We start from the raw sequence: 13,436 nt of genomic DNA on the forward strand, positions 1-13,436 counted from the left end.
AACCCCAGCTCTGCCACTTGACTGCCATGTGACTTTGGGAAAGTGAGATTTCACTTCCCTGTGCCTCAGTGACCTCATCTGTAAAATGGGGATTAAGACTCTGAGCCCCAGGTGAGACATGGATTGGGGCCAACGTGCTTAGCTTCTATTTACCACAGTTACTAGAACAGTGCCTGGCCCATAGTAAGTGATTAACAAATACCATATTAAAAAATAGGTAGTAGTAGTAGCAGTGTAGTAGGATTTTTTATTATTATTATTAAGTGCCGTCGAGTCGTTTCCGATTCACAGCGACTCCGTGGATATTGTTTCCCCAGAATGTCCTGCCCTCTGCCACGATCCTCAACCTTCCTGTTGGTTTTTCCGTTATCGTTGTTATGTCTCGAGCCATCTAGCTTCCAGTCTGCCTCTTCCACGTTTTCCCTGGACTTTTCCTAATAATAATAATGATAATGATGGTATTTATTAAGCGCTTACTATGTGCAAACCACTGTTCTAAGTGCTGGAAGCATTAGTGTCTTCTCCAGAGAATTAGTCCTCCTGATTAGGCGTCCAAAATATGCCAATCGAAGTCGAGTCATCTGGCCTCCCAAAGACCACTTTGTTTTAATGTGCTCCCAAATCCATGTGTTTGTTTTTCGGGCAGCCTGTGGTATTCGCAAAAGCTTTCTCTGACACCACATTTCAAAACAATCGATGTTCTTTCCATCCTGTTTTTTCACTGTCCAGCTTTCGGACCCGTAATAATAATAATAATAATGATAGCATTTATTAATGTCACTGGAAACACTGGAGAGTTGACAATGTGTATTTTTGTGGCAGTTGTTACATCAATAGTAGTAGTAGTAGAAGCATTTACTGAGTAACCTCCGGGGTGTACTTATATGAAGCACTTGGTAATTATCATTCATTCATTCATCAGTTCATTCAATCATATTTATTGAGCGCTTACTGTGTGTTATACCAAGCACTTGGCAATCATCATTCATTCATTAGTTCATTCAATCGTATTTATTGAGTGCTTACTGTGTGTTATACCAAGCACTTGGTAATCATCATTCATTCATTAGTTCATTCCATCGTACTTATTGAGCGCTTACTGTGTGTTATACCAAGCACTTGGCAATCATCATTCATTCATTAGTTCATTCAATCATATTTATTGAGCGCTTACTGTGTGTTATACCAAGCACTTGGTAATCATCATTCATTCATTAGTTCATTCAATCATATTTACTGAGCGCTTACTGTGTGTTACACCAAGCACTTGGTAATTATCATTCATTCATTAGTTCATTCAATCATATTTATTGAGCGCTTACTGTGTGTTATACCAAGCACTTGGTAATCATCATTCATTCATTAGTTCATTCACTCGTATTTATTGAGCGCTTACTGTACGTTATACCAAGCTCTTGGTAATTATCATTCATTCATTAGTTCATTCAATCGTATTTATTGAGCGCTTACTGTGTGTTATACCAAGCTCTTGGTAATTATCATTCATTCATTAGTTCATTCAATCGTATTTATTGAGCGCTTACTGTGTGTTATACCAAGCACTTGGAAATTCATTCATTCATTCATTCAGTCGTATTTATTGAGCGCTTACTGTGTGCAGAGCACTGTACTAAGCGCTTGGGATGTACAAGTCAGCAACATATAGAGCCAGTCCCTACCCAACAACGGGCTCAGAGTCTAGAAGGGGGAGACAGACAACAAAACAAACTGTGTAGACAGGTGTCAAAATAATAATAATAATAATAATCATGGCATTTATTAAGCGCTTACTATGTGCAAAGCACTGTTCTAAGCGCTGGGGAGGTTACAAGGTGATCAGGTTGTCCCACGGGGGGCTCACAGTCTTCATCCCCATTTTTACAGATGAGGTAACTGAGGCCCAGAGAAGTTAAGTGACTTGCCCAAAGTCACACAGCTGACAATTGGCGGAGCTGGGATTTGAACCCATGACCTCTGACTCCAAAGCCCGGGCTCTTTCCACTGAGCCACGCTGCTTCTCACCCTTAGAATAATTATCAAGTAAAGACGTGATATGTTCCCTGCCCTGGAGAAGTTTATACTCTAAAAAGAGAGCAGGGCAGTGCGATAGGATGGGGCAGGAAATACTTAAATGCCCTTTGGAATATAAGCTCATCGTGGACAGGAAATATGTCTCTTTATTGTTTGTTCATTCATTCATTCATTTAATCCTATTTACTGAGCACTTACTGTGCGCAAAGCACTGTACTAAAAGTTTGGGAGAGCAAAGTATAACAATAAATAGAAATAATGTATTTTAGTCTTCCGAATGCTTAGTACCGTGCTCTGCACACAGTAAGTGCTCAATAAATACAAGTGACTGTCACCTGTCTACACATTTTGCCGCCTGTCTACATGTTTTGTTTTGTTGTCTGTCTCCCCCTTCTAGACACTGGGCCCGTTGTTGGGTAGGGCCCGTCTCTGTATGTTCTAATAATAATAATAATGATGGCATTTGTTAAGCGCTTACTATGTGCAAAGCACTGTTCTAAGCGCTGGGGGGGATACAAGGTGATCAGGTTGTCCCGCGTGGGGCTCCCAGTCCTCATCCCCATTTTCCAGATGAGGGAACTGAGGCTCCGAGAAGTGAAGTGACTTGCCCAAGGTCACAGAGCGGACGTGTGGTGGAGCTGGGATTCGAACCCATGACCTCTGACTCCAAAGCCCGGGCTCTTTCCGCTGAGCCACGCTGCTTCTCTAATTGCCGACTTGTACTTCCCAAGCGCTTAGTACAGTGCTCCGCACACAGTTAGCGCTCTAGACTGTGAGCCCACTGTTGGGTAGGGACTGTCTCTATATGTTGCCAACTTCCCAAGCGCTTAGTACAGTGCTCTGCACACAGTAAGCTCTCAATGAATACGATTGATGATGATGATGATGATTGAATGAATTATTATTATTATTAGTGGTCACTGTGGCTGTGACTGTTGGATTCTGAGTCTTGAGGAGCCTGATATTCCTTTCCTCTAGTCCCAGCGCCCTGCTGCTTTTTGTTTTCACTTTCGTACTTCTCTTTGTCTTTTTTTCGTTCCTTTAGTGTTTGATCATTTCTTTGGCGATTGATTGATTGATAAATACGATTGAATGAACGAATGAATGACTGAGTGCCTTCCCCGCAACTCTGGATTCCAGTGGGTCAATGCATCTGCGTCTTACCTCCTTCCCTTCCCCACAGCATCTGTATATATGTTTGTACATGTTTATTACTCTATTTATTGATTTATTTTACTTGTACATATCTATTCTATTTATTTTATTTTGTTAATATGTTTGGTTTTGTTCTCTGCCTCCCCCTTTTAGACTGTGAGCCCACTGTTGGGTAGGGACTGTCTCTATATGTTGCCAACCTGGACTTCCCAAGCGCTTAGTCCAGTGCTCTGCACACAGTAAGCGCTCAATAAATACGATTGATTGATTGGATGGATGGCTACAGAGCAGCGTGGGTGGAGTCATGGAGATGAAGGTTTAATGGCTTGGGTTTTCTTAAGCGCTTAGTACAGTGCTCTGCACACAGTAAGTGCTCAATAAATACGATTGATTGATTGATGATTGATTAATGAAGCAGCAAATTGGTTTATACCTCTGTTGGTTCCTCATTCCATTCATGCTGTGTATGTAGTCTTATCCCCACTTTGTCAGTGAACCACTTTGTAATGGTATTTGTTAAGCACTTGCTATGGTGCCAGACACTGTACTAAGCACTGGGGTAGGTACAAGATAATAATACTAATATTAATACTAATAATACTACTAACTACTACTACTAATAATAATGATGATGATAATAATAATGATGGCATTTATTAATCAGGTTGGACAGAGCCCATATCCTACATGGTGCTCACAGTCTTAATCCCCATTTTACAGATGAGTTAGCTGAGGCACAGAGAGGTGAAGTGACTTGCTCAAGTCCCACAGCAGGCATGTGGCGAAGTAGAATCAGAACCCAGGTCCTTCTGACTCCTAATAATAATGATGAGAGCATTTATTAAGCGCTTACTATGTGCAAAGCACTGTTCTAAGCGCTGGGGAGGTTACAAAGTGATCAGGGTGTCCCAAGGGGGGCTCACAATCTTCATCCCCATTTTACAGGTGAGGGAACTGAGGCCCAGAGAAGTGAAGTGACTTGCCCAAGGTCACACAGCTGACAATTGGCGGAGCCGGAATTTGAACCCATGACCTCCGACTCCAAAGCCTGTGCTCTTTCCACCGAGCCACGCTCCTAGCGCTCTATCCAGTGGGCAATGCTGCATGGAGTTCATTCATTCATTCAATCGTATTTATCATCATCATCATCATCAATCGTATTTATTGAGCGCTTACTGTGTGCAGAGCACTGGACTGAGCGCTTGGGAAGTCCAAGTTGGCAACATCTAGAGACGGTCCCTACCCAACAGTGGGCTCACGGTCCAGAAGCCACGTCCACGGAAACTTTTACCCGTTGAAATACTATTATCAAGGATTTTCCTCATAGGACAAGGCTGTACTTGGGAATTTTGCCAATGGGGGTAGGTAGGATCCCCCCTCATTCCCCTTCCATCCCCCCCCATCTTACCTCCTTCCCTTCCCCACAGCACCTGTATATATGTATTTATGTTTGTTCATATTTATTACTCTATTTATTTATTTATTTTACTTGTACATATCTATTCTATTTATTTCATTTTGTTAGTATGTTTGGTTTTGTTGTCTGTCTCCCCCTTTTTAGACTGTGAGCCCACTGTTGGGTAGGGACCGTCTCTATATGTTGCCAACTTGGACTTCCCAAGCGCTTAGTCCAGTGCTCTGCACACAGTAAGCGCTCAATAAATACGATTGATTGATTGATTGATTGATTGATTGGGGCGGAGTCCTGTCTCCAATTAGAAGATGCATAACAGCAATCCAGGTTCCCGGCTCCCTCTCCTCAGGGCCCCTGAAGTCCAAGTTTTCCCAGGTGATGGTTTGATTCGGCAACGCTTTCTGAGAGTTATGGACCTGTGCTTTCAGACACTGGAGATATATGTAATAATGATAAATAATAATAATAATAATGGCATTTATTAAGCACTTACTACGTGCAAAGCACTGTTCTAAGCGCCGGGGAGGTTACAAGGTGATCGTTTGATTCGGCAACCCTTTCTGAGAGTTAGGTACCTGTGCTTTCAGACACTGGAGATATAGGTAATGATAATAATAATAATGATGGCATTTATTAAGCGCTTACTATGTGCAAAGCACTGTTCTAAGCGCCGGGGAGGTTACAAGGTGATCGTTTGATTCGGCAACCCTTTCTGAGAGTTATGGACCTGTGCTTTCAGACACTGGAGATATAGGTAATGATAATCATAATAATAATGGTATTTATTAAGCGCTTACTATGTGCAAAGCACTGTTCTAAGCGCTGGGGAGGTTGCAAGGTGATGGTTGATTCGGCAACCCTTTCTGAGGGTTATGTATGTGTGCTTTCAGACACTGGAGATATATGTAATAATAATAATGATAATGATGGCATTTATTAAGCGCTTACTATGTGCAAAGCACTGTTCTAAGCGCTGGGGAGGTTACAAGGTGATCGTTTGACTCGGCAACCCTTTCTGAGAGTTATGTACCTGTGCTTTCAGACACTGGAGATATATGTAATAACAACAATAATAATAATAATAATGGCATTTATTAAGCACTTACTATGTGCAAAGCACTGTTCTAAGCGCTGGGGAGGTTACAAGGTGATGGTTTGATTCGGCAACCCTTTCTGAGAGTTATGGACCTGTGCTTTCAGACACTGAAGATATAGGTAATGATAATAATAACAATAATGGCATTTATTAAGCACTTACTATGTGCAAAGCACTGTTCGAAGCGCCGGGGATGTTGCAAGGTGATTGTTTGATTCGGCAACCCTTTCTGAGAGTTATGTACCTGTGCTTTCAGACACTGGAGATATAGGTAATGATAATAATAATAATAATGGCATTTATTAAGCACTTTACTATGTGCAAAGCACTGTTCTAAGCACTGGGGAGGTAACAAGGTGATCAGGTTGTCCCACAGGGGGCTCACAGTCTTCATCCCCATTTTCCAGATGAGGGAACTGAGGCACAGAGAAGTGAAGTGACTTGCCCAGTCACACAGCTGACAATTGGTGGAACCGGGATTTGAACCCATGACCTCTGACTCCAAAGCCCAGGCTCTTTCCTACTGAGCCACGCTGCTTCTCTGTGTATGTGTATATATGTGTGTGTGTGTGTGTGTGTATGTGTATATATATATATATATATGCGTGTGTGTATATATATGTGTATGTATATGTATATTTATGTGTATGTGTATATATGTGTGTATATGCATATATATATTTATGTGTGTGTATGTGTGTATGTATGTATATATCTGTATGTGTATATGTGTGTGTGTGTATATATGTGTGTGTGTGTGTATGTGTATGTGTGTATGTATGTGTGTGTATATATATATATCTATATATATATCATCATCAATCGTATTTATTGAGCACTTACTATATGCAGAGCACTGTACTAAGCGCTTGGGAAGTACAAATTGGCAACATATAGAGACAGTCCCTACCCAACAGTGGGCTCACAGTCTAAAAGGGGGAGACAGAGAACAAAACCAAACATACTAACAAAATAAAATATATATAAATAAATAATATATATATATATATATATGTTTGTACATATTTATTACTCTATTTTACTTGTACATATTTACTATTCTATTTATTTTATTTTGTTAATGTTTTGCTTTGTTGTCTGTCTCCCCCTTCTAGATAGTGAGCCCGCTGTTGGGTAGGGACCGTCTCGATATGCTGCCAACTTGGACTTCCCAAGCGCTTAGTACAGTGCTCTGCACACAGAAAGTGCTCAATAAATACGATTGAATGAATGAGTGAATGAGTTGCCCCCAGCCTTTTCCAGTGGAATGGTCTGACTCCATTTCAATTTGAAATCCTGTAGAAAAACACTGAAATTGCTCCTCTATTATTCTATCGCTCTGCAGTACACGTGACAATTTCCAGTAATGGCAGCACATCCCGTACTTTTTTATGTGTTTTGGTTTGCAAGTAATAGGTGAAGAACCGTTTTGTACCCAGATGGAGCAATTTAATAATACTGCAGATCATCAAATTTTTATGAGCTGGATTTTAGGAGTGATCAGGGTTTTGTAGATTTCAATTATCTTTGATCTCCCTGTCCGTCATTAAAGAAGACTATCAAGGGTTGACTTCTCTGGGCCTCAGTTCCCTCATCAGTAAAATGAGGATTAAGACTGTGAGCCCCCCGTGGGACAACCTGATCACCTTGTATCCTCCCCAGCACTTAGAACAGGGCTTTGCACATAGTAAGCGCTTAACAAATGCCATCTTCATCATCATTATTATTATTTTTATTATATTTGCACATAATTGGCAAGTGAGAGGTTTACTCGGCCAATTGGTTTTTTTGTGGAATGTTCCAAACTTGCTAAACCTTCGTCTCTTCTCGCCGTTAGTGCAGTGCTCTAAACCCAGAAAATCAATCAATCAATCAATCAATCGTATTTATTGAGCGCTTACTGTGTGCAGAGCACTGTACTAAGCGCTTGGGAAGTACAAGTTGGCAACATATAGAGACTGGTCCCCACCCAACAGTGGGCTCACAGTCTAGAAGGGTGAGACAGAGAACAAAACCAAACATACTAACAAAATAAAATAGAATAGATATGTACAAGCAAAATAAATAAATAAATAAATAAATAAATAAATAAATAAATAAATAAATAGAAAAAGAAAAAGCTTAATCAAAACTATTACTGCTATAGCTTTTGGCCTGTAGCTTTAGATCTCTGCATATCGGGCCCACTCTATAAGCAATCTTTCCGCTCCATACAAAATTGTCATTGTCGACTGCTAAATTTCAATTTAGTGGACGGCGCACAACAATGTTAGTAGAACGTGAACTGCTACTTATAAGGGGAAGCAGTACATGCTGATCTGTCAGACCCTACTGATGCTTATGGCAAAGCACAGTTGTTGATTTAAAAAAATACAAACATCGTGGTTGCAATTATAGAGTGGCTGGAATAACAGAATCACAAATCAGAAGTTTCTGGAGTGCCATCAGTGCGTTGCAAAAATCCGGTCCACTGACTCACCAAAATCTTAACCACGAGCACCGAGTGACCCCAATCTTTCTCTGCAATGAGGCCGTCTTCTTTCAGAAAAGGTTTCTGTTTAGTTTCGTTGACCTCCCAATCCACTTCCTGGCCCCTTAGCAGTGGGAAGGGCAAGGGCTTTGGAGTCAGAGGTCGTGGGTTCAAATCCTTAGGTGATCCTAGGCGACTCTGTGGTTTCGCTGAAATAGATGGAGAAGGTATCGTACGTACAAAAAGCTTGTTAAATCGTGGTGGTTTTGATGACCCACCGATGAGACCTCCATGACCCTAAATTGGTCTGGACGGGCCCCTTGTATTAAATCTGGTCAAGAGCCCCGTCGCCTCTGAACTGATTATTTGAAGGTAGTAATCTAGGTTCTGGAAAAGCTCCTGTTTGTCCTTCGTATTTATAGTGCCTTAGTGACATCATGAAGCTATTAACACACCTGATGACCTATCCATGACCCCTCCCTTTAAGAACTGAAGGACCTCTATCTTTCATTGAATTACCCTTGATTGAAGGGAGCATCTTGTATTTCAGGAAATTCTCCTGTTTAACCACAATAACCCCCACCGACTGGTTGATGGCTTCAGTGCAACTCAATGCTCAACTAATCACTGGTATTTATTACGCATTTGGGAAAGTACACCCCATGCATTCAATCCTATTTATTGAGTGTTTACTGCGTGCAGAGCGCTTGGGAAGTACAAATCGGCGACATATAGAGATGGTCCCTTTGCCCAACAAGGGGCTCACAGTCTAGAACAAAAAAATATGGTCACTGCAATCTAGTGAGGGAATACAAGGAGACATAAATCATTTTCAAATATACTGACTAAACTAATAGGTATACCCCCACAATAGAGCTGGTGTGTTCCTTGCAACTGTGGCTGATGGTGAGAAGCTGTATCATGGGGAACGTTTTTTCATAGACTTAAAGCCATTTTTTTTTTTTAGATTTCATTCCAGAACCGGCTTCAACGGGACAACATTCCCTACGGGTAAGTAAAAGTTACCCTGTACATTCCCCTCCTTGGTTTTTTCCTTCCCTTACTCCTAGGTGCTTTCCTGCTACCTGGGTAAGTCAAACTCTGCCCCCTCCTTCCCTGATTCAAAGATGTACTTAATAATAATAATAAGAGCATTTATTAAGCACTTACTATGTGCAAAGCACTGTTCTAAGCGCTGGGGAGGTGACAAGGAGATCAGGGCTCACAGCCTTAATCCCCATTTTCCAGATGAGGTAACTGAGGCCCAGAGAAGTGAAGCGACTTGCCCCAAGTCACACAGCTGACAATTGGCGGAGCCAGGATTTGAACCCATGACCTCTGACTCCAAAGCCCGGGCTCTTTCCGCTGAACCACGCTGCTTCTCACACAATTTATCATATATATGGAACAGTGCTTGGCAATAATGAGCGCTTAACAAATACCATAATTATTTATTTATTAGGATAAATAATATTATTTATTTAAATTTAAATTATTTAAATTTAAATATTATTTATTTATTAAGATAAATGTTGCCGGAACATGGGGTATGTTTTTCCCACAGACTTATACTATTAATAGGAATCCATTTCCAAAGGACTGGAAACGTATGAAATCCCTTTGGGTCTTATGCTGTTTAGTAAGTATTCTTAAATTATCATTCAATCTTTAACGTAATTCAAAGTATAGCATCACATCATTAAATAGAAGACTTTACGTTTGCAGGACGTTTCAAAATTAGCTTGTCCTGCTGATAGTGGTGTTTTCAAGTTTAACGAGGAATGCGTCGTATCGAAAAGCAGCCACCTTCTTAGGCTCAAAAAATAACTTGTAGCAGGCCAACTCCTTAACACCTCTTCCCACTTTCGGACTCTTCTCTGCATCATGGTCCTCTTCCATCATTTTTGCAAATCCGTCTGCTTTCTTTAAAACCGACGAAGGGTTTCTAAGTCCGAAAATCTTGGGCGGTGGAGACACCCTTAACTTCTTCATCTGTTCTGAGATCTTGCAATGACTGTCAGAGGGTCACACGCTTCCAAAATAGTCTGTATCCCCGGGGTGACTGTAACTTGGGGCGTGCTTTCTGTCTACAGTCTCATTTACTTGAAGGGAGTAGTTGACGCCGTGTGAGCGGATGAATGGAAAGGGACAGGAGTGGAGGACCAAAACCGGAGCCTTGTGGGGCCCCACGCTTAGAGGGCCAGAGCTGGAAGAGCTAGTGAATGAGACAGAAAGCGTAGTCACCGAAGAGAAGAAGCAGGTAAGTCCTGCCTAGTCAAAACCAAGGTCCGGTAGCATTTCCAAGAGGAGGTTATCGGTTCCTTTGGAGAGGGCCATCTTGGGGGGAATGAAGTGGGTGAAAACCACGCTGGAGTCGAAGAGCCGGTGGAAAGAAAGCTCACTCAACTGTTGGACTGGAGTGAACATTTTCCAATCTCACAGGGCCTCCTCTTTGGCCCCCGTGACCTCTGTTGACGAGGAGAGACCTCTCTACGAACTCATTTAATAATCCCAGCTACTTCTGTGCTTTCTTCTGTGCTGTACTACTGCGCTGTACTTCTGTGCTGCTGAGAGCTCACCTCCTCCAGGAGGCCTTCCCAGACTGAGCCCCTTCCTTCCCCCCCCTCGTCCCCCTCCCCATCCCCCCATCTTACCTCCTTCCCTTCCCCACAGCACCTGTATATATGTATATATGTTTGTACATATTTATTACTCTATTTTACTTGTACATATCTATTCTATTTATTTTATTTTGTTAGTATGTTTGGTGGGTTTTTTTTTTTTTTCTCTGTCTCCCCCTTTTAGACTGTGAGCCCAATGTTGGGTAGGGACTGTCTCTATATGTTGCCAATTTGTACTTCCCAAGCGCTTAGTACAGTGCTCTGCACATAGTAAGCACTCAATAAATATGATTGCTTGATTGATTGATTTCACCGAAATCGCTCAATTGCAAAAGAATAGATTTCAGGAAAGGCTCCGGTTTGATCCCAGCAACATGCTGATGTGAGCCCCTTCCTTCCTCTCCCCCTTGTCCCCCTCTCCATTCCCCCCATCTTACCTCCTTCCCTTCCCCACAGCACCTGTATATATGTCTATATGTTTGTACATATTTATTACTCTATTTATTCATTTATTTTACTTGTACTATCTATTCTATTTTATTTTGTTAGTATGTTTGGTTTTGTTCTCTGTCTCCCCCTTCTAGACTGTGAGCCCACTGTTGGGTAGGGACTGTCTCTATATGTTGCCAACCTGTACGTCCCAAGCACTTAGTACAGTGTTCTGCACATAGTAAGTGCTCAATAAATACGATTGATTGATTGATTGATTGAGGGACCGTCTCTATACGTTGCCAACTTGTACTTCCCAAGCTCTTAGTCCAGTGCTCTGCCCACAGTAAGCACTCAATAAATATGATTGAATGAATGAACGAAAAGATAAGCAGGTCCCACGTGGGGCTCACAGTCTAAGATAGGAGGGAGAAGAGATATTGAATTCCCATTTTGCAGATGAGGGAATTGAGGTACAGAGAAGTTAGGTGACTTTCCCGAGGTCAAAGAGCGGAAAGTGGCATCCCAAGCCTCCACTCGGCCACACTGCTTCTCTAGCTTCTGCTCTGCTTCTTCCTTAGCTCTCCGCAGCGCCCCAGAAAGCGGCAGATAAGAATATAACTGCTCTTCATTCATTCATTCAATCGCATTTATTGAGCGCTTACTGTGTGCAGAGCACTGTACTAAGCACTTGGGAAGTCCAAGTTGGCAACACATAGAGACAGTCCCTACCCAACAGTGGACTCACAGTCTTCAGCTATCCTGGCAATTACAGAACTCTTCCTTAGAAGGAAAGCATCAACTTAATTGAAATCTCCAACCCTCCTCCCAATCAGCACATAATAATCAATCAATCAATCGTATTTATTGAGCGCTTACTGTGTGCAGAGCACTGGACTAAGCGCTTGGGAAGTACAATTGGCAACACAGAGACAGTCATCATCATCATCAATTGTATTTATTGAGCGCTTACTGTGTGCAGAGCACTGTACTAAGCGCTTGGGAAGCACAAGATGGCAACACATAGAGACAGTCCCTACCCAACAGCGGGCTCACAGTCTAGCGTAAATCTTGATAAGTCACAACCTTAACCAGGCTAGGAGAGTGAAACTTACTGTATGTATGTGTATATGCTTGTACATATTTATTACTCTATTTATTTTACTTGTACCTATCTATTCTATTTATTTTATTTTGTTAGTATGTTTGGTTTTGTTCTCTGTCCCCCTTCTAGACTGTGAGCCCGTTGTTGGGTAGGGACCATCTCTATGTGTTGCCAACTTGTACTTCCCAAGCGCTTAGTCCAGTGCTCTGCACACAGTAAGCGCTCAATAAATACGATTGATGGATTGATTGATTCTAAAGGAGAAGTGCTCCAACTTCCCTTTCTCACTTTAACAGATCACAGAGCCTAGGCTGGTGGAATATATATATATATGTATATATATGTTTGTACATATTTATTACTCTTTATTTATTTATTTATTTTACTTGTACATATCTATTCTATTTATTTTATTTTGTTAGTATGTTTGGTTTTGTTCTCTATCTCCCCCTTTTAGACTGTGAGCCCACTGTTGGGTAGGGGCTGTCACTATGTGTTGCCAACTTGTACTTCCCAAGCGCTTAGTCCAGTGCTCTGCACACAGTAAGCGCTCAATAAATACGATTGATGATGATGATGGTGGAAGTCGAGCGGGGAGTGAGCAGAAACCGGCCCAGAGGAGAGGGGGCATGGTGGGGTGGAGGGGGAACGGTTACTGTTTCAAGACCACGTTACACAGGGGCATCTGCGGTCCCCCAGCTCTCCCCAAGCTTTGGAGAAATTGAAGTCTAGACCCCTACGGGGGTCCAGGGAATAAAGTCTGGGCTGTGCTGAGTTCTTTCACATGAGACGCTTGCCAGGGAATAGCATTTTCATTCATTCATTCACTCAATCATATTTATTGAGCGCTTACTGTGTGCGGAGCACCGTACTGAGCTCTTGGAAAGTACAATTCAGCAACAGATAGAGACGGTCCCTACCCAACAACGGGCTCACAGTCTAGAAGGGGGAGACTATGTACATTTGTACATATTTATTACTCCAATGTGTACATATCTATAATTCTATTTATCTATTTTGATGGCATTGACGCCTGTCTACTTGTTTTGTTGTCTGTCTCCCCCTTCTAGACTGTGAGCCCGTCATTGGGTAGGGATTGTGTCTATCTGTTGCCA

Source organism: Tachyglossus aculeatus, chromosome 21, assembly GCF_015852505.1.
Source record: "Tachyglossus aculeatus isolate mTacAcu1 chromosome 21, mTacAcu1.pri, whole genome shotgun sequence".
NCBI lineage: Eukaryota > Metazoa > Chordata > Mammalia > Monotremata > Tachyglossidae > Tachyglossus > Tachyglossus aculeatus.